Source organism: Trichomycterus rosablanca, unplaced genomic scaffold (genome assembly GCF_030014385.1).
Source record: "Trichomycterus rosablanca isolate fTriRos1 unplaced genomic scaffold, fTriRos1.hap1 scaffold_193, whole genome shotgun sequence".
NCBI lineage: Eukaryota > Metazoa > Chordata > Actinopteri > Siluriformes > Trichomycteridae > Trichomycterus > Trichomycterus rosablanca.
Genome location: NW_026947021.1, coordinates 45,001 through 72,016, shown reverse-complemented (window position 1 = coordinate 72,016; position 27,016 = coordinate 45,001). Strand labels below are relative to the sequence as shown.

Genomic DNA, 27,016 nt, shown 5'->3' with positions numbered 1-27,016 from the left:
CATTCAAACTAGTAAATTGAATCATGTTGATACAAAACAGAAATTCTCATTACTGTTAAATAAATGTATTGTGTTATGTTAAATCAATTTAATCATGTAATGTTAATCAATTTATTCATGTAATGTTAAATCAATTTAATCATGTAATGTTAATCAATTTCATCAGGTAATGTTAAATCAATTTAATAATGTAATGTTAATCAATTTATTCAGGTAATGTTAAATCAATTTAATCATGTAATGTTAATCAATTTCATCAGGTAATGTTAAATCAATTTAATAATGTAATGTTAATCAATTTCATCAAATAACATTAAATCAATTTCATCATGTTAAGGGTACATGATTTTAACTGTAACGGCAGCTATATTTTTATTGTGGAATTTGAGTTAATTTTAATTAAGCAAGTTAACTGTTCAGATCTTACAGTGGTACTAAGGACCTATTGAAATTGCTTCATTTAAATAAATCACAAACATCCATATGTTAGTTGTATGCCAATACAAAACCATGAATGGAAACATATGACAAAGAAAAGGCAGAGTCAGAATTCTGTACTAAAATTGCTTTAGTGAGTTTTTTTTTTTTTTTTAAGCTTCACAGAGAACAAAATTTTGCCAACAGACTCATTTTAGTTCCTATAAACTGATTTAACTTTTAAATATATACTATACTATAAAAATACTATTTAATACTGTAAACCCTGTTTAGGCAACAGATTATTCAAACACATGCAAACCACCATAGTGGTTTAAAAAAAAAAGTGCAATGTATTCACAATACACAAGACTTGCACTGACTATTTTCACACTAAATAAATGCAATACATGGTACTCATACATAATCCAAGTGCATTTTTTATGCATTTTTAATTAGAGCTAGAGTGTACATCCAACCTCAAAGTGCTGAAAACATTTTAACAGTATAAACTATATATGTACTTCTATACACTGATCAGACATACCATTAAACCCACCCACCTTGTTTCTACACTCACTGTCCATTTTATCAGCTCCACTTAACATATAGAAGCACTTTGTAGTTCTACAATTACTGACTGTAGTCCATCTGTTTCACTACATGCCTTTTTAGCCTCCTTTCACCCTATTCTGCAAGTCAGGACCCCCACAGAGCAGGTATTATTTAGGTGGTGGATCATTCTCAGCACTGCAGTGACACTGACATGGTGGTGGTGTGTTATTGTGTGTTGTGTTGGTATGAGTGTATCAGATACAGCAGTGCTGCTGGAGTTTTTAAACACAGTGTCCACTTACTGTCCACTCTTATTAGACACTCCTACCTAGTCGGTCCACCATGTAGATGTAAAGTCAGAGACAATCGCTCATCTATTGCTGCTGTTTGAGTCGCTCATCTTCTAGACCTTCATCAGTGGTCACAGGATGCTGCCCACAGGGCACTGTTGTCTGGATGTTTTTGGTTGGTGGACAATTATCAGTCCAGCAGTGACAGTGAATTGTTTAAAAACCCCATTAGTGCTGCTGTGTCTGATTCACTCATACCAGCACAACCACCACCATGTCAGTCACTGAAGTGCTGAGAATGATCCACCACCCAAATAATACCTGCTCTGTGGGGGTCCTGACCATTGAAGAACAGTGTGAAAGGGGGCTAACAAAGCATGAAGAGAACAGATGGACTACAGTCAGTAATTGTAAAACTACAAAGTGCTTCTATATGGTAAGTGGAGCTGATAAAATGGACAATGAGTCTAGAAACAAGAAGGTGCATGCAAGTCTGCATATACAACCCCAAATCAGATAAAGTTGTGGAGAATGCTAATAAAAAAAAAACAGTTTTCTCAGCTTTGTATGGTAGTTAGATAGTTTATGACAATTTAGGCACATGAAAAAAAGCAGGTCAAGTAGATAGTGCACTTGAACAGTCACTTGATGACATATCTGTATCAGAACCAGCTGACAGGGAAGAAGAGTCACTTACAGAGGAAAGACTGAAAGCTTGGGGATTTAAGACTGGACCACTAACTACAGAACTTTCATAATCTTACTGCATAGTCCTCTACTTCTGAAATTGAGATAAGGTAAAAAAAAAAACTCATTTCCAAACATGGAATCCAGGTACTAAAGTCTAAACCTTTCAGCAAGTCCACACCATAAGATCAATAGATGCAGGGAGTCCTTGGGAGAGAGTTAACCTCTGAGCACTGGCATCAGGCAAGATAACCTTAGGGATTAAAGAAGTCACCATCTTCAAAGCTGTTTACTCTGCACAAAAACAAAAAAAAATAAATTCAGGACAACAAAAATAATATTTAAATCCCTTAAAAAACATTAATACAAAATGTTAACTACATTTCAGGCTGATATTTGGCCAAATCACCTTTTCCCAAATTAAACCACAAGTGAAAAGGTCAGTACTGCATATCTGGTGAATAGCATAGATCAGTGTCAATTTTTTAAAATTAAATTAATAAATTATAATAACTTATAAATTAGACATAACGACAAGTCCTAATACATACCTATAATGTTAATGACCTGCAGACTCCATGAAATAGAATAATGAAAGAGTAGGTTAGCATAAGTATTTTAATGTATAACTAATTATCTGAGATAAACAGCACATTTACTTTCTTAGCTCACCTTTTATATCAATGTGCCTTTTCAAAGTCAACATGCAAGCTGATCCAATCTTGTAGTGGATAAGTATCAAGGAGTTCACCAGCCCTATAAGAGAGACCTATTTGAAACAGTTTCTGTGCACCCCTTGCAACGCCACATTCCCACCACTAAACCCTGTAACAAACACCAAAATAATCAGTAGGCACATAATTAAACCTCCAATGTGCCCCAAACACACACAACATATAAAAATATACACAAAATGACTGCACCTCATAATATATTATGGAAATCTGCTATAACCTCCACATCAACTGTCCCTAAAAAGTAACACTAACTAGACTAACTCAAAACAACTAAATGAGTTATTATTATTATTGATTTCAGGTGTTTGTTAAAGTCTTGTTTGGAATGGCAGTGTGCAATATATATATATATATATATATATATATATATATATATATATATATATATAAAACTTATGGGTGGATCTTAAAGCCTCACAAAACACAGCTTTATGAATTTAGAGGCAGGACAAAGACAGCACTTACCAGAACAATGCCTTTTAGTGCGTGTGCGTTGCGAAAAGAATGAGGAACCTAAGAAAAGATATTTTAATCAATAAGGTAAACTCAGTACATGCCCTTAGTTAATTAAAAGACCACAAACAAATAAAGATGCAACAGACTTATTTTCTGTAATAGCTTACAATGTTAGACATAACGGCAATATTTAAACAAAACTTACTCAACTTATATTATAGGCTAATTGTGTAATATTTTTGTAAGCAAAATCCTCAAAACGATGCATAAAGTACAGAGCCACAATATTACCATACAGCCGTTTATAAAATATGGGATTTTTTTCCCGTTATAATGCTGATTGACGGTTTAGCTGCGAGTAGGCCTACACTGAAGCACTGTTCTCATCTAAGAAACGTTCATATTTAACCAGCGAATGTTAATGTTGGTTATACTAGTGGGAATGTTGCCTACTCGAACACGAACATAAATTAATTTGACTTACTTTTTCGATTAGTGTTGATGACAACGTGTCGCCACCGAATCCTTCACAGTTCTGGCGGTAAACGACTTGTTATTTGACGAAAGTTAAAATCCAGTTAATTTGTGCAATACCGCCACTTTCTGCTCCGGAGTGCTTCCACAGAAATCACGGGAAAGCGAACGTGGTCCCTCATTATCGAGTGGAGTCACTGTGAGTGTGAACGGTGTGTGATTCGGTGTCTCTGTTCGGCGGTGCTTCTGGACCTCATACTTACCTGGCAGGTTGATTGATGTAACAAGTAAGTTAATTCTGTTGATTTAACTTATGATTTTAAAACATTAAGTTATTACACAAGTTGATTAAACTCTTTTTTTGTTATACCAACTGCTTTTCCCAATATTTCTACTTATCTTGAGCTCAATTTAAAAAAATAGTTTAAAATAGTTTATGTTAAATACATTTTAAATATCAATTAGAAATGTTTATTTATAGAAAAACAGACAATCATAAAATTCTTCTCTTTTTTATTTCACTTCAGAAATATTTACTTAAAATACATGTCAAGGAAACATTAAAAACTGTACAGACTGTATGAAAGCACAAACAGCTCTTTACAGTAATCATGAACCTGTACTGTTTCACACGGCAAGCTGATTTCTTAACATTTGGCTGGCAGCTCTCTAAAACAAAACAAAGAAACAAGAAACAAAAATATTAATATCAACATTAATAGCGTTCATTTAAGAATTACAATAAAACAAGCCAGCACACACTGTTAGACATTTCTGTAATTTCTACAGTTATTAACCACATACCACACAGTAAAATACTGCAAATAGTTTTTACAGTACATAACAGTATTTTCCACTGCATCATGACAATTTTGCCTGATGCCAAATACTGAATACAGAGATTTACTGTATTTTTGACATTGAGGTAAATTACTGTAATTACCTTTGGTGCCAAACGATTTTATTGACAAGATTCCACCTAATTTTCAGCTGTGAGAGTTTTAAACTGACATTGTTTGCCTAACGGTTCAGCTTCGGAACCACCACATTATCTCAGGTTTTACGGGAAGGAGTTTAGGAGAGGCGCGCACACAGAAACAGTTCGGCTATGATGGATGGAGCCGCAGTGGAGCAGGAGCAGAAGAGGATTTTTTACACCAAAACTGGGAACCAGCAAAAAATAAAGGTAAAGAGTCTACGACAGTTAGGACAATAAATTAACACTAGTCACGGTTATCGGGACTGTTGTGCACTATAGGAGCGTTAGCATTACTTGTCGGCAACTTTTTTCCAAAGTAAAACAAGTAAATGTTCCATTGTACAAATGACTGTGAGTTTCATGTTTAAAAGCTAAGTTAGTCAGGTTAGGTGAAATATACGACACGACAGCGCTAGCATAGTAGCTAATCTCCTGCGACGCTGTAAACTGTGACATCGTTTAACAGTCGCCACAGGATCCTTACAAAACATTGTATTTTTCAGAAAGATTAGATTTATTTTGAGGATACTGTATTAAATTGAATAGAACTGCTAAAGATGATCTTTCTGTGATTACAGGTGAACAATGATTGGATTGTTAAGGGAAAAGAACAAAGCAGGTTGCAGGTTGAGAAGTGGTTTACCTCACTACGTTTGCTACCTAGGGTCTACCTAGGAACACGGTTCATTTCAAGTCGGGTATGTGAGACGACAGTGTTGAGTGGAGTTTTATACCAAAACTACTGTGTTTCTGTAACCCTGCATTTCTGAAGCTCTTGTGTTATTTCTAATGTAACTTTATCTAGATTCATTGTTCATTGTTGTACTATGCATTCAATACTGATATATTTAACAGTAAAAGTGTTTTTCTGTAATATGAATTAACATGAATTTTGTACATGTTAAGCTAATGCACATTGTGTTATTTTATATGTGTTATTTTAAATGTATTTTGAAAGTTGCATGGAGTAAAGTAAGAATGTTTTTAAGGAAATTCTGTACTTGTACACGTTTTTGCTTGAAAGTGCTTTAAGCATTTGCAGTGATTTAAATAAATAATTTGATATGTTGCAATAATTGTCTGTGTGGATTAAATAGCAGTATTGCGTGAGCGGAAGCTAAGCAGGGTCGGGCCTGGTTAGTACTTGGATGGGAGACCGCCTGGGAATACCAGGTGCTGGAAGCTTTTCCTCACACATCTTTACTTCAACCTCCTGCCAAAGGAGCCGAACATTTTCTTTTTTTTCTTCATCACCAAAGCAATACGTGAAGAAAAAGGCCAGCTGATACTTTCATTCTGAGTAGAGTAAAACACTTATCCATCCTGGCCATAAAAAAGGAAATTATTTAAATGAAAAAAATGGAAAAAAAAAAAAAAAAAAAAAAAAAAAAACAGTTCCTTCCACAATCCAAAGACATACAAGTGAAGTGAATTGTAGACACTAAATTGTCCAGGACTGTGTTCGATATAACCTTGTGAACTGATGAACCTTGTGTAATATGTAACAACCGTTCCTGTCATGAATGTAAACAAAGTGTAAAACATGACGTTAAAATCCTAATAAACAAACAAACAAACAGTATATTTTGATTGCATGTATTCTGATATTTCATTGTATTTTAGTATTTCACGTAGCTTAAATATTGTAATATAATAATAATGACCGGGCGAGGGCAGCCAGTGGGGGGGTGGGGGCTGCAGTGCTGTGGGGGGTTGAATCGTGGATTCTCTTGATAATGTCATCAGCAATGGCTCCTAGCTCTTTTAGTACCATCTCCACGAGCCTGTGATGGTCACCACTTCTGAAGTACCACTCACGGTACTGGCACAAGGGCACCTACAGTACAATAAACCAAAAATAAAAAACATTACTAAATTACTAAATAAAATAAAAAACATACTTTTGTAGTGTTGGAATTTACTGCCACATAAACATAGATTTGTGTTTTTTATGAACTTGTTATTCATGGCAGCAGGTCTCAAAATAGTTAAAACTTGATATAAATAATATGATAACATTGGGTCTTTTTGTCTTCAGATAATCTTCTTTAGTAAAGGCTAAATCTGCCCAATAACTACCAGACTTAAATTTATAAAAAGAATCACTGCTCTAGGTTTTATAACAGTTTAAAAAATAAGATATAGTATAGTTAAAAAATACAGTATTTAAAATGCAAATAAAAACAAAAACACTGGTTTGAAACAGTGGGGTCAATATAACTTATATTTTTATTTACTTATGTTTCAATCACTTTTGTACACATTTCTGTCTGATGAAATCTGCTTCGTGATAATTTGTGTAATCTACCCACCTTTGCTAACAATTTACACCCATGTCATTGTTAAATATTTACACCCATGTCAGTGAGAGCTACAGGACACAAAATGTGTTGATTATACTCACAAAGTTAACTGCTGGCTGTGATAGCATGGACAGTACGAGGAGCACATTGCAAGTACTGTTCACATCCGGAAGAAAAGACAAAATCTCTTCTTCTGTCACTAAGCCTTTTGCATTAGGAGGGGGCATTGCGGCTGGGCAATTGGGCATCGATAAGTTAAAATCCGTAGGATCCGTAGCACTATAAACTAGCCGTGTTGTAATACATATGTATGCCACTTTAAGGCACACTACAGTCCTATCTGTATTTGCTTGGTTTAATAACAGTTAATCATGTAAACACAAATAAGTGAGTTTTACAGATGACTAAAAAAGAATGAACCCACCTGAGAAAAGTTGACAGCTGCATGCAAGGCTGAACAGGTGAACATCATCATGGTGATGAACTTGCTTAATTCCAATTTTGTCTTAAATGACTGTGGAAAACCTGAATAAAAATAAATCAAATTTATAGTATTTCAAACAGTAGAACAAAAGCCCAACCTCCACATTGTTCTATCCTCTTGCAGTCATGAAGCATGGGAGGGTGAAAGCTAATGCTGTGTTTACGAAGACAAATTCAGCATCTGTACAAAATTCAGGGCTCTGTGCAGGACACTGGAGTTCCTTCACACCAAACTTGTCTAACCAAAAAGACAATGTTTCATCAAAAAAAACCTTGCCTTTTACACAGCATCTACACATGCATCTCTTTTCTACATTGTGAATAGTTTGCTCAGTTTTCCATTCTTACATGCATATATAAGTGGCTTGTCTAACTATTCACTAAATAAATGACAAATTAATATGCTTCTGTGCAAAACATTGACCAAAGCCAAAGTCACTTTTAATGGTCTTAACAGCAAACCACCTCTCAGAAAATGAGCAAAAACTCTTCAGAATCACTTCTGCATCTTTTACGCCACCATTTGCTTCTCACTCCTCCTTGCTGCAGTGAACTGTTTGGGGAATGGGGGCTGGAGAAGGAAAATTAACTTAAAACGTCTTCCTGTGCAGAAAGGTAAATTCATAAAAAGATTTGAATGTTTGATGTAGAACTCAGATTAACACGTCTGGGTGTTCAGACCATCATTCCATATTAATGCCTGCCTTGTTTTTCTTTCTAAATATCAGTGCAGTTTTAGGGTTGGCCCATATTTTGTCCAGGAGTGTGGACCAATCAAATTACACCCTAATCCAGTCGTAGCCAATTGGAATTTATCTCTCTCTAGATGCGTCCGTTTTTTTCAGCCCTTGTCCCGCCCCTCTACAAACCCACAGCCAATCGTGAGTCTGCGTAAATGTGCACGTCTGCACGAGCAGGTGATAGCAGAGCAGATGATTGAAATGAAGAGCTGAAGATGTCAGTGTGTTAGGATGTGTAAGTACCAATTTAAACACGTTTATAAATGTACTTGGTTTTAGACTTTTAACAAACACACCTACAAAAACATTAATGTCGTTTCTGATGAATGCAATGCTTTACCACTTCTGCGTATTTACTGTAATACGTCTATAAATGCTTGGTGTAGAGGACTACCTGATCTATTTAGTATTAATCAGCTCATCAATGGCCACTGTATTTTTACTAGGAATGCAGACGTTGGTGTGGTGTGGTTGGACTGGTAGCTAAACTGAAAATCTTCAAGGTTTAAGTGACTTGTAAAGTGGAGTTCAAAATTATGTACAGACATCATCCCCATCTAGTTGTGCTAGAAATAAGTTACATCTTGTACCTTACTGCAACTTTGTCATGTGAGTTCAGCACAACAGTGCAGTTCATAAGTGTTTTGTAATTGTGATGTACTAAGTGTAGCGCCCCAATCCCCCTAAGGTGAAAGCTTAGACCTATGTCAAGGAAATAAGGATGGGACCCTGGGTCCTGTGAACAATGTAAAGTTCTTACTTAATCTAAATGTTTTCTAGATGATTTTCCTAGACAACCAACAGTACACAATAAGTGAAATAAACCAACAAATACACTTAAATAACACACTATTTACACGCTTTATTGTATACTTTTTAACTTAAATCAAAGTATTTATAAATTATAATTATTTATCCTCTCAGGAATAGTTTTAGCTACAAAATTGAAGTTCTAAATCATTTCAATAACCTTTTTAGGGTTTATTCAATAACACAAATGCAATCTTATAAAATAGTTATAAAACAAAGCACATATGAAACAAACTTATGTAACCCTGTTACTTTAATTAGCTAACTAGCTGTAGGGCAGTGATAGCTCAGTGGTTAAGGTACTGGACTAGTAAACAGAAGGTTGCCGGTTCAAGCCCCGCCACCACCAAGTTGCCACTGTTGGGTCCCTGAGCAAGGCCCTTAACCCTCAGTTGCTCATTGTGTAAGTCGCTTTGGATAAAAGCGTCTGCTGAAAATGTAGAGTGTGGAGTGTGGCACCAGGTGTCTTCAATATTATACCTTGTCACAATATTCTAATTTTCTGAGATACTGAATTTGGGGTTTTCATTAGTTGTCAGTTATAATCATCAACATTAAAAGAAATAAACATTTGAAATATATCAGTCTGTGTGTAATGAATGAATATAATATACAAGTTTCACTTTTTGAATGGAATTACTGAAATAAATCAACTTTTTCATGATATGCTAATTTTATGACCAGCACCTGTATATATATATATATATATATATAATTTCATGATGGGGACCCCTGCCCTAGAGCAACTCACTCAATTTTAGAAAGTGAATCCTACATTTAATAAAATGTTCAATAAACAGATTAAGTAGTTTTTTTAAATCAAATTCTAGTTATAGTTCACATGAAAAGAATACATGTCAAAATAAATACATACCATGTTGTCCTCTTGTTTATCCTCTTGTTTATCCTCTTGTTTATCCTCTTGTTTATCCTCTTGTTTATCCATTCGCTGTAAAGTTTAGTACACATTTGAAATATCAGTAAAATAATTTTGCTTCAGGTCAACAAACAAACAGAAAAAAAAACCCAGATGAACCTAAATGTAAGTGCGTGTTATCACAGAGCTCATGGTGCACTTTACCCTCCCCCACCCCACTTAGTTACACGCGGGAATCTACATTTTAGGAACACCTGAATTTAAAGGTATCCAGTACAAAACCATCACTGACTGTAGACTCAAACTGCTAAAACACATGATTACATTCACACCTGAGTGTGTTTTCTCTACATTTAAACCCTCATTTGTTTAAATACCAAGTCATGCAGGTGAAAAACGAGGTGAAAGCATCAGTATGTGTTGTGTGTTGGACGGATTAAAGCTCTGAGTACAGCCTGAGTTTACAGTTGAATAGAAGAGTAAAACAGGTCTTACCTGCAGCAGCTTCACACTTTCCTCGTGCTCCAGTCTGTTCCTCTCTCGGGACTCCAGCTCGTGCCGCTCCACACAGCGCTGATGATGCGCGCGCAGCCTCTGAAACCTCCGTGTCTCGCGCGCACCGAGCATGATTATAATGATGCGTTCACGGTGCACAGAGAAAGTGCAGAACTGCACTCGTGCGTTTATGATGGCGGGGTGTTTTATCAAATGTTTCAGTGCCAATTTACTTCTCATGAAGTTAATCACTCTCCCATAAAATCATTACCCAAACACAGCTTCAGAGACACTTTATTAAACGCTTTAATGTGTTGTAGAAATCTGTACATTAAAGAAAATACAACATTCTTTTTAATAATATCAATTATCAGGTCAGGGGATGGCTTAATTAACTCAGAAGGAGCTCAAATTGTTGTATGACTTCAAAATAATTACTAAAACAAAAGAGGGCTGAGCAGTTCTCCATTTCAGAATAAAATATATTCATACAGATCAAGTTAATAAACAATTTCAGTGTGTCTTGAATAAAGCATTAGTAGTTCACAGGTGCTTAATTGCTCTCTCTCTATCCCCTCCCCCACCCTGACTCTGGACCTTTTATGCTCTGGATCTGAAGATGCACAAACCAGTGTGACATGAACGCAGTATGAAATGTCTTACCACAACACTACACTATATTTAATGCTATTTATTTTTACTGATGCTTTTACATCAGATACAGTAGATAACAACATATTGTGCTAAATAATTTAGCATGAACTACATGTATAGAACAAATGGATACTTCTGATCAAATTCCATGTTTTACTGATTTTGTAAAAGTAAGTAAAATAAAAAAAGAAAAATAAGTTTACACATTCTCTACAGGAAACAAAGTGCTGCACATTTTAATGCATGATTACTTTTTACTTGCTGAATGTAAGTACTAGGGAAAAAACACAATGTGCCTGGTATAAAAGTAATAATGCATTAAAAAGCTAACTTTTTTTTTCTTTTAGTTACATACAGAAAAAATATTGTTAAAATTTCTATCCCATAGAAGAGACATTAAGACGTTTAAACCAATAACAAAACATGGAATTCAGCTAGCTGTGCCCAAACCACTGCGTATTATGTATTTATATAACATGTAGGACATCTTTATAGTGTGATTTGAATATTTGTGCTCTGTCATTCAATTTGAAAAGAGAAAACCTGATCCTGAAGTTTACTTGGAAAGCTTATGTTCTTGCCCCTCCCCCACACCCAGTCCTGCATAAATGTAAAAAAATTGCATAAATTTAAGTCGCTCTGGATAAGAGCGTCTGCCAAATGCCATAAATGTCAATGTAATTTGATTATTACTGTTGTATATGTATACATAACAGTAAATGAAAGCAGTAGTATTAATTAAACAGTACATACAAAAAATCCCCAGATGTGGAACTGCATCGTCAAACATTTTAAAGTATGAGAACCAAGCAAGTTAATCGTTATTCTATCCCATAATTCAACTGGAGCTGCAAGGATATTCAAAGCAGAAGATGAAAAATGTCAGAAAGCAGGGAGTTGGCTGTTTACAACCAAAAAAACAGCCAACTTAATCCAGTTGATCACTAGACCAATGTCCTCCTCAGTGGACATTTTCCTGCTCATTTATTTAAAAAAACCATTAAATACCCTGATGTGTGAAAACTGTACATTTACCATCCTAGGTTGGTTTGATGGTTATTCACCACCCACTGATAGGTACAGATATTTACCATGCTAGATATCTATCGGGTGGCTGTGATGCATTGGCAAGCTCTTGGATCACAGCTCTGAAGAGTTGATAAATAGTGATCAAGTCACTCAAAATGACTAAAGAGTTTCACTTGGTCAGCTTTTCAGTCAGTCAAATAAGGGTACTTCCATCAGGATGTGAAAGGGCTTGGACCCATGGGTCAGTCCGGCCTCATCAGAATTGGGTGTAACATAGATGCTTTGACAAAAGAACATGCTAGAAATGGCTGATATAAAAAGGGGCAGTGGAAAAACATGGACATATGCATGGGAATGACCCGTGTTGCATTTTTGGCTAATTATTGTCATGTGTTTGTAGGGCGGCACGGTGGCTTAGTGGGTAGCACTGTCGCCTCACAACAAGAAGGTCCTGGGTTCAATCCCAAGGTGGGGCGGTCCGGGTCCTTTCTGTGCAGAGTTTGCATGTTCTCCCCGTGTCCGCGTGGGTTTCCTCTGGGTGCTCCGGTTTCCTCCCGCAGTCCAAAGACATGCCACCAGGCTAATTGGAAACACTGAATTGTCCTATAGATACCTAGCCGCTAGATGCACAAACCAGTGCATTGTAGTGCCGGTCCAAAGCCCGGATAAAATAGGGAGGGTTGTGCCAGGAAGGGAATCCGGCGTAAAAACTGTGCCAAATCGATGTGCGGATCATGATCCGCCGAAGAGCTGACCCCGCAACCGAGCGGGAAAAAGGCCCAGGAGAAGAAGAAGATTGTCATGTGTTTGTAAATACATCTTTTCGGATGCAACAACTCTTTTTTTATGTGTGTTTAGTTTTAATCTGAGAAGCAGCCTTTGAAAATGGGTATCGTTGAGTGTCATCTTTGTCTGAAGTACCTTTCGTGGTTGACCCAGCACCTAAAAAGGATTTGCAGTTCTCCCAGGGGCTTTAGTAAAGTTTAGTACTTGAAATTCTAAGTGCTGACCTTAAGAAAACATGGCAAGTCTGCATGGATTTTGCTCGAATCGTTGTCCAGATAAAAAATACTTTGGAATGAATGAACGGTTCCAAATTTGAGTATGTTTATCTAGAGCCTCTGATGACAATGTAGCCGAAATGTCAGACTCGTCTGACCTTTCTAGAGCCTATTTGGACACGTTCCAATTCCAATATATTCCCATTCAAATCCCATAATAACTTTTTGGACACCACTTGGGTCGTTTGACTTAAAACTCAACTATGTGGGCAGTCAACACCTCTAGAAGTAGTCTGAAAAATCTGAAAGGTCTAGGTCCACATGAAGATTTTTAAGGCCTTTCAGTATTTCTCCTCCTTCACTGAGAAAGGCATAAGGCCAAGGTGCAAGTCTGCATGGATTTTGCTCGAATCGTTGCCCCAATAAAAAGTACTTCGGAAAGCCCGAACGCTTCCAAATTTGAGTATGTTTATCTGGAGCCTATGTCGACAATGTTGCCAAAATTTCGGACCCATCGGACCTTGCTACCCCGTTTGGACACGTCCAAATCCCAATTTATTCCCATTCAGATTTTTACACGCTCTATGTAACACTGCTTTGAAAGGTCCGATCGACTAAAAACTCGAATGTGTGGGCTGTGGACACCTCTAGAAGCAGTGTGAAAAATCTGGAAGCCCTAGGTCCACTTGAACATTTTTAAGGCCTTCCTGTGTTTCTTTTGCCTGACTTTGAACCATTTCTAAAGGTTCCAGAACCTCTAGGACAACAAAACTTGTTTGCATTACAAACTACGAGTTTTCCCGAGTGTAACCATACCAAATTTGTCTACCTAAGTGCCCAATAAACATGTTAATTTAGTAGCTAAACGTTATAAAAACGGGGCGATTTTCCGCGATTTCCCTCAAAAGCAGCTCAAGCTGCTGGTGTCAAACAGCATCTACTCATCGAGACAAATCTATTGATATGTGTATTTTGCATGTTGACCACCGGGAAGTATGAAAAACGAGTGTCATTAGCATTCGTTTGCTAACGTAGGCCTCATAGGCTTGGCGGAAATAAACAGTAAAACACAGACACCGGGACTCGATTGAATCGTAATCTAGGAGTCCTCCCGAGTGCATGGGTACCAAATTTGTCCAACAAAGTGTCCGATAAACATGTTAATTTAGTAAAAAAAAAATTATAAAAAACGGGGTGATTTTCGGTAATTTCCAGCAGAATTAGCTGCCGTTTCTGGTGTCAAATGACATCTTCTCGTCAAGACGAATACATTGGTATGTGTTTCGTGTCTGTAGACCAGGGCTGCCCAATTTGGGGCCCGCGGGCCAAATTTGGCCCGCCGTCTCTTTTTTTTGGCCCACCTGGCTAGATCAAAGTAGCACCTACTTTTGTCAGTGGCTGGGAATTTCTTTCACTAGGTGTTCAACTGCTTATAACGCTAGCTGCAAAAAACGTGATATATTTTAATTTAATGCAGTATTAAAATTAGGGCTGGGTGATTTTTACGATTAAATCGGTTAATTCGAATGAACGTTATCACGCGATGTTAGAAATGTGACAATCGCGATATTTCACATATTTTACATTTTAATTAAAATACCAACATGTCACGAGGCAGAAACTGACCAGACGCTCACGGAATATAAATCAGGGAAAGTTTAATATCAAAAGGGCAAAAACAGTGTACAAAATCGGAGGATAAACAGAATGGCAGCGAAAACCAAAACAGTTAAAACAGTAAATGGAAGACAACAAGGGCCGTACACGGTAACGGTTAGATTCAGAAATAAAGACCGCAAACACGAGCAGCAAAACTTCATAACGAGACTCAAACAGAAGAGTTTAAATAAGATTCATGGAATCGAACACAGCTGAACTGAATCAAAACTCCCAAGCATGAGGACCGATCAGGATTGGCTGACCTGGGACATGTGACAGTCACGTGACAGCATGTGGTAGCATGGGAATTGTAGTCCATATAGTTAGAAGTAGACTCTGCCCCCTCCATCCACCCCCCATCACAAGAGGACCAAATCAAAGCTGAGCTGAGTGATTACTTGATGCCCCCAGTGTAGATACTGATACAGACTCACTCAGTGGTGGAAACAGCACAGTAAACAGACTTGTGTTCCTTTGAAGAAACCTGTAAATAACTTTTTGTGGTTTTGCACTTTTTTAATGTAAGGAGGTTCTGCTGAACATTATTTTAAGTGAGTTGTTTGTGAGCTGTTCCTAAAAAGGAATTAAGATTTCTTTTTTGTTTTAATTATTGTTAATTGTTGTTATATTGTTATTGTTATAAAGTTTGAGTCCCTTAAAAAGATTATAGGTGGTGCTGTTACTATTTTTACATTTCTGCAGTCTTTTAAATTAAAATGCAAAAAAAAAAAACGCAATCAGAATCCTTTTTTTTTTTTTTTTTTTTTTTTGCAATATCGCCCAGCCCTAATTAAAATAACATAACATTTTAGTTTTGGCCCGTGGCCCTTTACTGAGCTAAAAGTTTGGCCCCTTATAAGGAATTATTTGGGCACCCCTGCTGTAGACCCTTGGGAAGTGTGAAAAATAAGCATTTGGGCCTTCACTACTGTATGCTGCTTATGGGACCCCACTCAAGTATTCAATATATTGCAAATGGGATGACTTTTCACTGTCCAAAAGCTGTATATTTGTCATGCCTTTATTATATTGGAAATGGGATAAGTTTATTTTCATTTTTATTTGGTCCAAAACCAGTATAGTATGACCAAAACCCTTAGAGATTTTTTGGTCCAATTTTTTTCAAACTTGCACCATAGGTTGAGGAGGTGTAGACTTAGAGAGGAACGCAGATTTGGAAGACCTACCTCGCTCCAAACCTGAGATCTGACATTCCCATTTCCAATAAATCGCATAGGTAAAAAATATACTGGTTTTGGACACTGCAATTCGGACCATTAAGCCATGGATAGTGACTGAGGGACACGTGTAGTATGTATACAGTGTATCACAAAAGTGAGTACACCCTTCACATTTCTGCAGATATTTAAGTATATCTTTTCATGTGACAACACTGACAAAATGACACTTTGACACAATGAAAAGTAGTCTGTGTGCAGCTTATATAACAGTGTAAATTTATTCTTCCCTCAAAATAACTCAATATACAGCCATTAATGTCTAAACCACCGGCAACAAAAGTGAGTACACCCCTAAGTGAAAGTTCCTGAAGTGTCAATATTTTGTGTGGCCACCATTATTTCCCAGAAGTGCCTTAACTCTCCTGGGTATGGGGTTTACCAGAGCTTTACAGGTTGCCACTGGAATGCTTTTCCACTCCTCCATGACGACATCACGGAGCTGGCGGATATTCGAGACTTTGCGCTCCTCCACCTTCCACTTGAGGATGCCCCAAAGATGTTCTATTGGGTTTAGGTCTGGAGACATGCTTGGCCAGTCCATCACCTTTACCCTCAGCCTCTTCAATAAAGCAGTGGTCGTCTTAGAGGTGTGTTTGGGGTCATTATCATGCTGGAACACTGCCCTGCGACCCAGTTTCCGGAGGGAGGGGATCATGCTCTGCTTCAGTATTTCACAGTACATATTGGAGTTCATGTGTCCCTCAATGAAATGTAACTCCCCAACACCTGCTGCACTCATGCAGCCCCAGACCATGGCATTCCCACCACCATGCTTGACTGTAGGCATGACACACTTATCTTTGTACTCCTCACCTGATTGCCGCCACACATGCTTGAGACCATCTGAACCAAACAAATTAATCTTGGTCTCATCAGACCATAGGACATGGTTCCAGTAATCCATGTCCTTTGTTGACATGTCTTCAGCAAACTGTTTGCGGGCTTTCTTGTGTAGAGACTTCAGAAGAGGCTTCCTTCTGGGTTGACAGCCATGCAGACCAATTTGATGTAGTGCGCAGCGTATGGTCTGAGCACTGACAGGCTGACCCCCCACCTTTTCAATCTCTGCAGCAATGCTGACAGCACTCCTGCGCCTATCTTTCAAAGACAGCAGTTGGATGTGACGCTGAGCACGTGCACTCAGCTTCTTTGGACGACCAACGCGAGGTCTGTTCTGAGTGGACCCTGCTCTTTTAAAATGCTGGATGATCTTGGCCACTGTGCTGCAGCTCAGTTTCAGGGTGTTGGCAATCTTCTTGTAGCCTTGGCCATCTTCATGTAGCGCAACAATTCGTCTTTTAAGATCCTCAGAGAGTTCTTTGCCATGAGGTGCCATGTTGGAACTTTCAGTGACCAGTATGAGAGAGTGTGAGAGCTGTACTACTAAATTGAACACACCTGCTCCCTATGCACACCTGAGACCTAGTAACACTAACGAGTCACATGACATTTTGGAGGGAAAATGACAAGCAGTGCTCAATTTGGACATTTAGGGGTGTAGTCTCTTAGGGGTGTACTCACTTTTGTTGCCGGTGGTTTAGACATTAATGGCTGTATATTGAGTTATTTTGAGGGAAGAATAAATTTACACTGTTATATAAGCTGCACACAGACTACTTTTCATTGTGTCAAAGTGTCATTTTGTCAGTGTTGTCACATGAAAAGATATACTTAAATATCTGCAGAAATGTGAGGGGTGTACTCACTTTTGTGATACACTGTATATATACAGTATATATATATATATATATATATATATATATATATATATATATATATATCAGTGGCGGCTGCTGGTCTTTCAAAGAGCGGAAGCTCATTGTTGGCTTATATCATAAAATTTTTCCATTTATTTATATATAAATGTATAAATTTATGTATAAACAGTTTGTCTTCCGACTTCACTCGCAAAATCCGTGATGGTACTGAAGCTCCCAGCGACAGCTGTCAATCAAAACGGGATTCAGCCTTTCGACTGATCCTCCAATCATCTTGCAGAAGCTCAGCGTCCAGACCCAAAATCGTGGCATTTATCCAATGACCGGCGAGTTTCGAAGTCCTGCCCATGCAGCCCCATAGAGGCAAAGAGACGCTCAGCTTCTGCGGGTAAATGCATTGACGCTCCGGGAATGTATGAGTTAAGTTAACAAAATCGAGTCGATTTCTGATAAGTAGCTGATTCTGAACGAACTCGTCTTCGAGATGAACATGTTCTAACGCATTTGTAGTCAATGAAATGTTAACACAACTGTACATATTTGACCATTTAATTTTTGACATTTTAGGGGAAGCTGAGCTTCCCTTGCAGTCTTACAGAAATCGCCACTGATAAAATTCACGCAAGATTTGAATTTGGCGCCATTTGTGCGGTACAGTGTTGCCAACAAAAAAAAAAAGACAGTGTGACCGCTCACAGTTCAGGGTTATTAAAAATGGAGCGCTACACGAAAGAACAACGCGTTTTCATTGTTGAGCAATATTTTAAAAATAATGAAGGTTTGGCAGCTACAGTTCGCAATTTTCGTACAAAATATAGTCGGAATAGTGATTTAACTTCATCAACTGTGAAGAGATTAATTAAAAAATTCAGGGAGACTGGATCAATTAGTGATCTTAGACACTCTGGCCGTCCTTCAACAAGTCGTTCAACACAAAACATCGAAGCAGTTCGTGAGAGTGTTGCTGAGAGTCCAGGAACATCAATTCGGCACCGTGGTCAAGAATTGAACATTTCCAGAAGCTCTCTACAGCGTATTCTCACGAAAGATTTGAATCTTCATGCTTACAAAGTTCAATTGAGTCAAGAACTGAAGCCTACTGACCACGCACAGCGAAGAGAGTTTGTTGAATGGATTTTGGAACAACAACAAGTGGATGCCGATTTTTCGAACAAAGTCATTTTCTCATTTTCATCTTGATGGCTTCATTAATTGTCAAAATTGTTGCATTTGGGGTTCAGAAAATCCACGAGTGATTGTTGAGAAACAAATGCATCCACAACGTGTCACTGTTTGGTGCGGATTTTGGGCTGGAGGCATCATCGGACCATTCTTCTTCGAAAATGCGTCTGGTCAGGCAATAACAGTTAATGGTGCTCGCTATCGCGACATGATAATCCAGCTTTTTGTGCCTAAATTGCAAGATATGGATGTGGACGACATGTGGTTTCAACAAGACGGTGCCACATGCCATACAGCCCGAGAAACAATTCAATTACTGCATGAGTCATTTCCTGGTCGTGTAATTTCCCGTTTTGGTGATCAGAATTGGCCGCCCAGATCATGCGATTTAACGCCGTTGGACTTTTTTCTTTGGGGTTTTTTGAAGTCTAAGGTTTATGCCATCAAGCCCACGACCACCCACGCCTTGAAGGAGGAAATTGAGCGCTGTATCAACGAAATTCAGCCACATTTATGCAAAGCGGTTATGGAAAATTTCGACAAAAGAGTGCGGATGTGCCAGCAAAGCCGTGGAGGCCATTTACCCGATATGCTATTCCATACATAACCCTATACTGTATACTTTATGAATCAATTAAAAATTTACAATTTTTAATTAAAAACCTGTGTTCTCTATCAAAATTACTTCTTGCGTGAATTTTGGGACACCCTATATAAGTTCTACACTGTTCAAGCTCCAAACTTAAAAGTTAATCCTGCGCTTGTAATTAATATAGAGTATCTAGATTTTTACTGTTTTATTTTGTTTATATTAAAATAGCGCTTGTGTTTCCTAACATAAATCCCTGCTTGTTCCCGAAGTCTGTTACTAGGAAACCTGTGCTACTGGTGTCAGAACTAAGCGCGTTTGTGTTTGTATGATTTGTGTAAATCCTATTTATTTAAAGTATCCTCCAGACCACCCAAGAAAGATGGAGGGCCCTGCTGAGTAATTTTAAGGGAGTTTTTCCTGCCACAGTCGCCCTCGGCTTGCTCAACAGCGGGTTTTGTATCTGTTGGTCCTGGATTTTGTAAAGTTGCTTTGAGACAATGTCTATTGTAAAAAGCACTATATAAATAAAATTGACTTGACTTGACTCTGTAATTACATTGTCAGGCTACATACAGACAACATGGGCGGTGTCTGAGGGCCGGGGGAGGCCGAGGCACTGCCATGGATTGGCGTCCTGTTGGGAGTGTGTTTGTGTATTATGCCCAGTGATTATGAGAAAACCAGACCCAACGTGACCCTGATCAGAATACAACAAAATATGAATACTAAATAATAAAAATAAGCAAAAATTAATAACTTTAATAATTTCATTTATTTTTTATATTTTACCAGCACTTTATTATGTCGGGGTCATGGTGGCACCTGACCGACTGATAGCTCTTGTGCAAATTTACTGCAGAATCACCATTACTAAATCAATAAAGACTAATAATATTAATAATAATAATATTAATAATAATAATAATAATAATAATTATTATTATTATAATTATAATAATAATAATAATAATAACAATAATAACAATAATATAATAACAATAATAATTAAAAAAAATAATAAAAATACAATAATAATAACAATACTAATAATTTTTATTAATAATAATATTAATAATAATAATAATAATAATAATAACACACACAAACAAATATACTGTTTATTCCAGTATGAATACTAGTTCAAAACAGATTTTCTTCCTGTACAAAAGCAGACATGGTGTCATGTGACTGAAACAGCCAATCAGAAAATTTTCCCGTCTTGGCCAATCAGAAAATTAGTTTGCCAGGTCAGCCATTAAATAAAATTTTAGCTGCAGTACCGGTGTCCGAGCTATAGGGGAGCACTATTTCTGAGTTTACTATCTTACTGAGGACATTTGCTGAAACTTCTACACGTGACTCATTAGGGTCATAGGAGCCTATTCTAGAATTTTCTTTGTGCGGACCAGGCAAAATGTCCTCACAACGAAGAATGACCTCACAATGCTGGTGTTCTGTCAGGGGTTGGTCCTCACAAATATATAAAGACAAGAAAACACACACACACACTCACACACACAAACACACACACACACACACTTAAACACTCACTCACACACACACACACAAACACACTCACACACACACACTCACACACACTCACTAACACTCACACTCACTCACACACACTCACACACACACACTCACTCACACTCACTCACACACAAACACACACAAACACTCACACACACACTCTCACACACACACACACACACTCACTCACACACACACACAAACACTCACACACACACTCACACACTCACACACACAAACACACACACTCTCACACACACACACACACTCAAACACTCACTCACACACACACACACACACACACACACACACTCAAACACTCACTCAACTCAAACTCAAACTCAAAAGAAGCTTTATTGGCATGACAAATAATGACATTCGTATTGCCAAAGCAAGTTACAGGGAAATATAAACAATAAAAATAAGAAAGAACAAAAATATACAGAACAGCTACATGTGCAAAAAATATAGAATAGAATAAAATATTAATAAAAACAGTGCATGCAAAATAATAACAATAAAAAGTATAATATTTACAATAATGAGGTAGTAAAAACAATCAGTTTGTGCGTGTGTGTGTGTGTGTGTGTGTGTGTGTATGAGACATGGTCACCCACTGTCCCTCACCTGGTGGCAGGTGTGTGTATAGAGTGCTGCTAGTGTGCAGCTCTCTCTGTGCTCCCCCAGTAGGTGGGGCAGTTTGTCGGGGTCTGGGAGGGAGGTGAAGTTGGGGATGATGTTGTTAAATTTAGGGAAGAATTGGGAGCGGACGTGGTGGTACTTGGTACACCGGGTGAGGAAGTGCAGCTCCGTCTCTACTGTACTGAGAGTGCAGTGCTGGCACAACCTCTCCTCCCGGGGCAGCCAGGACCGGGTGTGTCGCCCCGTCTCCACGGCCAGGTCGTGTGCGCTCAGTCTGTACCTCGTCAGGGTGTTTCTTAATTTAGGGTCGGATACTGTGCTCAGATAATCTGCTGCACTGTAGTGTCTGTTTAGGGCCAAATAACACTGCATTTTACTTTGAGTTTTAGTTTCAGTTTCCCAATAATTCAGATATTTAATTCTGAGTTTTTTTGTAATTTGATTTATTCTAATTGGGTTTACAGATTTCTCCTGTTCCTGAGTCTTTATTGTGTTAGTGTGTGTTAGTGGTGTGTCAGCGTGTGTTATTACAGTGTCTGTGTGTGTTAGTGGTGTATCTGTGTGTGTTAGTGGTGTATCTGTGTGTGTTAGTGGTGTATCTGTGTGTGTTAGTGGTGTGTGGGTGCAGTGACTCAGGACCAGTTGGATGAGGGGACTGGTATGTTTGCTCAGCTCTTGGTGTTTCAGGGCTTTATAATGATAAGTTTGGGGGTCGCTCTCATTTAGATGGTTCCAGAAGTTGATTGCTCTTCTCTGTATGTTTATAATTAGTGGAAATCGGCCTAATTCTGCCCTGCACGCATTGTTCGTGGTGTGTCTGTGCACCTTTAGGATGCTTTTACAGAACTCTGTGTGCAGGGTCTCTAATGGATGTTTGTCCCAATTATGGAATTGATGGTGTGTAAGCGAACCCCAAACTTCACTGCCATATAGAGCAATCGGTTCAATTATTGATTCAAAAATTTTAAGCCAGATTCGAATCGGAATTTCCACGAATGTTTGACGTTTTATGGCGTAGAAGGCCCTGCGAGCTTTTTCTCTCAGTTAATTTACTGCCGGATTAAAGTTTCCTGTGGAACTGATGTTTAGTCCGAGGTAAGTATAATCTTTAGTGTGCTCAATTTCATGGTGTCCTAATTTATATGTGTGTTTGGTTCCCTGAGATCTGGCTCTTTTCTGGAAGGTCATAATTTTGGTCTTTTTGAGGTTGACGGTCAGGGCCCAGGTCTGACAGTACTGCTGCAGCAGGTCCAGTTTGTGCTGGAGACCCTGAGCGCTGGGGGACAGCAGGACCAGATCATCTGCATACAGCAGGAGTTTAATCTCTGAGTCGTGTAGAGTGAGACCGGGCGTGGCTGAGTGCTCTAACATGGAGGCCAATTCATTAATATAGATGTTAAATAGAGTTGGACTTAAACAGCAGCCCTGTCTCACTCCACGCTCCTGAGAGATGAGATGTGTTCTCTTACTGCCGATTCTTATTCCACACTGGTTTTCTGTGTACATGGATTTAATAAGATCGTATGTTTTACCCCCTACACCACTCTCTAACATTTTATAAAATAATCCTTCATGCCAAATGGAATCAAAAGCTTTTTTTAAATCAATAAAACATGCAAATATTTTAGAGTTATTTTGAACTACATATTTTTGGATCAGGGTGTGTAGGGTGTAAATATGATCGGTAGTGCGGTAATTTGGTAGAAAACCCATCTGACTTTTACTCAGGACGTTGTGTTCGGTAAGGAAGTGTAATAATCGTGAGTTAATTATACTACAGAATAACTTCCCCAGATTACTGCTCACACAGATGCCCCGGTAATTATTAGGGTCGAATTTATCTCCACTTTTGTGGATCGGTGTTATGAGACCTTGATTCCAGATTTCAGGGAAGAAACCGACACTCAGAACCAGGTTAAAGACTTTTAACATCGCCAGGTGAAATTTGGAGCTGCTGTGTTTGATCATTTCATTCAGGATCCCGTCAGGTCCTGATGATTTCTTTGTTTTTAGTTTTTTAATGTTGTCTTTAAGTTCCTGCTCAGTAATGAGAGAGTCTAGAGGATTCTGGTGGTTTTTAACAGCCCGTTCCAGTTCCTCTAACTTACTAATAATTTGATTTTGTTCAGGATTTGAATCTAATTCTACATTTTTAAAGAGTGATTGGAAATGGGTTGTCCAGATATCCCCATCCTGAATGGCCAATTCTTCCTGTTCTCTATGTTTTAATTTGTTCCAATTGTCCCAGAATTGATGTGTGTTGATTGATTGTTCAATAACTGTTAGTTGTTTTTGGGTGTACTGAGCTTTTTTGGTTCTGAGTGTACGTTTATATTGTTTGAGGGTTACACAGTAAAGAAGTCGTGTGTTACTGTTGTTTGGGTCTCTGTGTTTTTGGTTTGATATTTTACGGAGTTCTGTTCTTAACATTTGACAGTCTTTGTCGAACCAGCTGTCATCTTTTGTAGATTTAGGTTTTGATTTAGATTTAATTTTTAATTGAGCTTTATTTGCTGTATTTTTAAAGATCTGATTAATATTTTTAACTGCCTGATTTACTCCTTCTTTACTGTGAATGTACGCAGTGTCCAGAAAGTTATCTAAGCTAGTTTGGATTTCTGTGCTGCTAATTGCTTTCTGGAATTCTTCTGCGCTGTTCTCGGCCCATCTGTAGGATCTGGGGATGTTGTACAGCTTACTGGGCCGTGTGTGTGTGGTGGGGTTAGTTTCTGTCTTTTTGATGAACACAGTAATTTGGCTGTGATCAGACAGAGGGGTTAGAGGTTTAACAGTAAATGCACTGAGAGAGAAAGGGTCTAAATCTGTTATTGCATAATCTACTGTACTATTACCAAGAGGTGAGCAGAACGTGAACCTTCCTAATGAGTCCCCTCGAGTTCTACCGTTGACGATGTACAGACCTAAACTTCGACAGAGCTGCAGGAGGTCTTTACCATTTTTGTTAATAACATGATCATAATTGTTTCTGTGGTTTAGGTTCGAATTGGTATTAAGAATTTGGTTGTTATTGATGAATCTGTTTCCCTGTTCATTTATAATATCAGGTTGGGTTCCTGTTCTGGCATTCAGGTCTCCACAGACGAGCACGTTTCCCTGGGTTTGGAAATGGCAGGTCTCTCTCTCCAGCTCTGAGAACATGTCTTCAGAGTAGTATGGAGACTCTGACGGAGGGATATAAATGGCACAGAGAAACAGATCCTTCTGTGATGGTAGTATAGTTTTGTTTATTTTTAGCCAAATGTGGTATTTTCCAATTTTCATAATGTTTATTAGCGTGTGTAGGTGTGATTTGTACCAGATTATGAGACCTCCTGAATCTCTGCCTTGGCGCACTGTGCTAAGTTTTTGGGAGGGTAAAATGATTTCTCTGTAGTCACGGGGACAGTGGGTGACCATGTCGGCCTTGCACCATGTTTCCTGTAGGATGATGATGTCAAGGTTTTTAATGTGTGTGTGGAAGTCAGTGTGTACGCTTTTTAATCCGAAGGCTGAGGAGCTCAGGCCTTGGATGTTCCAATTACTAACGGTAAGTGACATTGTGCAGTTGCAGTGTATAGTGTTTAAAATGAGATAAACTTTGTAAAAATATCAGATTTTTTATTTATTTTTTTTTATTTTTATTTTTATTTTTTTTGTGTTTATACATATGTATATACTTATGTTTATCTTTAAATATAGATATTTATATAACTGTATATACAGTGTATCACAAAAGTGAGTACACCCCTCACATTTCTGCAAATATTTCATTATATCTTTTCATGGGACAACACTATAGACATGAAACTTGGATATAACTTAGAGTAGTCAGTGTACAGCTTGTATAGCAGTGTAGATTTACTGTCTTCTGAAAATAACTCAACACACAGCCATTAATGTCTAAATAGCTGGCAACATAAGTGAGTACACCCCACAGTGAACATGTCCAAATTGTGCCCAAATGTGTCGTTGTCCCTCCCTGGTGTCATGTGTCAAGGTCCCAGGTGTAAATGGGGAGCAGGGCTGTTAAATTTGGTGTTTTGGGTACAATTCTCTCATACTGGCCACTGGATATTCAACATGGCACCTCATGGCAAAGAACTCTCTGAGGATGTGAGAAATAGAATTGTTGCTCTCCACAAAGATGGCCTGGGCTATAAGAAGATTGCTAACACCCTGAAACTGAGCTACAGCATGGTGGCCAAGGTCATACAGCGGTTTTCCAGGACAGGTTCCACTCGGAACAGGCTTCGCCAGGGTCGACCAAAGAAGTTGAGTCCACGTGTTCGGCGTCATATCCAGAGGTTGGCTTTAAAAAATAGACACATGAGTGCTGCCAGCATTGCTGCAGAGGTTGAAGACGTGGGAGGTCAGCCTGTCAGTGCTCAGACCATACGCCGCACACTGCATCAACTCGGTCTGCATGGTCGTCATCCCAGAAGGAAGCTGACGCACAAGAAAGCCCGCAAACAGTTTGCTGAAGACAAGCAGTCCAAGAACATGGATTACTGGAATGCCCTGTAGTCTGACGAGACCAAGATAAACTTGTTTGGCTCAGATGGTGTCCAGCATGTGTGGCGGCGCCCTGGTGAGAAGTACCAAGACAACTGTATCTTGCCTACAGTCAAGCATGGTGGTGGTAGCATCATGGTCTTGGGCTGCATGAGTGTTGCTGGCACTGGGGAGCTGCAGTTCATTGAGGGAAACATGAATTCCAACATGTACTGTGACATTCTGAAACAGAGCATGATCCCCTCCCTTCGAAAACTGGGCCTCATGGCAGTTTTCCAACAGGATAACGACCCCAAACACAACCTCCAAGATGACAACTGCCTTGCTGAGGAAGCTGAAGGTAAAGGTAATGGACTAAACCCAATTGAGCACCTGTGGCGCATCCTCAAGTGGAAGGTGGAGGAGTTCAAGGTGTCTAACATCCACCAGCTCCGTGATGTCATCATGGAGGAGTGGAAGAGGATTCCAGTAGCAACCTGTGCAGCTCTGGTGAACTCCATGCCCAGGAGGGTTAAGGCAGTGCTGGATAATAATGGTGGTCACACAAAATATTGACACTTTGGGCACAATTTGGACATGTTCACTGTGGGGTGTACTCACTTATGTTGCCAGCCATTTAGACATTAATGGCTGTGTGTTGAGTTATTTTCAGAAGACAGTAAATCTACACTGCTATATAAGTTGTACACTGACTACTCTAAGTTATATCCAAGTTTTATTTCTATAGTGTTGTCCCATGAAAAGATATAATAAAATATTTGCAGAAATGTGAGGGGTGTACTCACTTTTGTGATACACTGTATGTGCATATACATTTTGTAAAATTTTTTCAAAGTGGTTATTATTCTGTCCAGTGTTTTATTTTAGTTAAGTCTATTACAGATGTACTGTAGTAATTGTCTGATCTCACCCATGTCGTTGTGTTGTGCTGGTCCTCTGAGGGCCTCAGC

General features: G+C 38.4%; 2 long non-coding RNA genes across 2 annotated transcripts; one reads left to right on the top strand and one right to left on the bottom strand.

Annotated features, from left to right (window-relative positions):
- Positions 1–3,426: 3,426 nt before the first annotated feature.
- On the top strand, positions 3,427–5,937 carry LOC134306481 (uncharacterized). Its single transcript, XR_010009255.1, has 4 exons — positions 3,427–3,903; positions 4,649–4,802; positions 5,174–5,293; positions 5,696–5,937. It is a non-coding gene; the product is annotated as an uncharacterized LOC134306481 (long non-coding RNA).
- On the bottom strand, positions 4,114–7,389 carry LOC134306480 (uncharacterized). Its single transcript, XR_010009254.1, has 3 exons — positions 7,323–7,389; positions 6,260–6,432; positions 4,114–4,285 (listed from the first exon to the last, which is right to left on the bottom strand). It is a non-coding gene; the product is annotated as an uncharacterized LOC134306480 (long non-coding RNA).
- Positions 7,390–27,016: the final 19,627 nt, after the last annotated feature.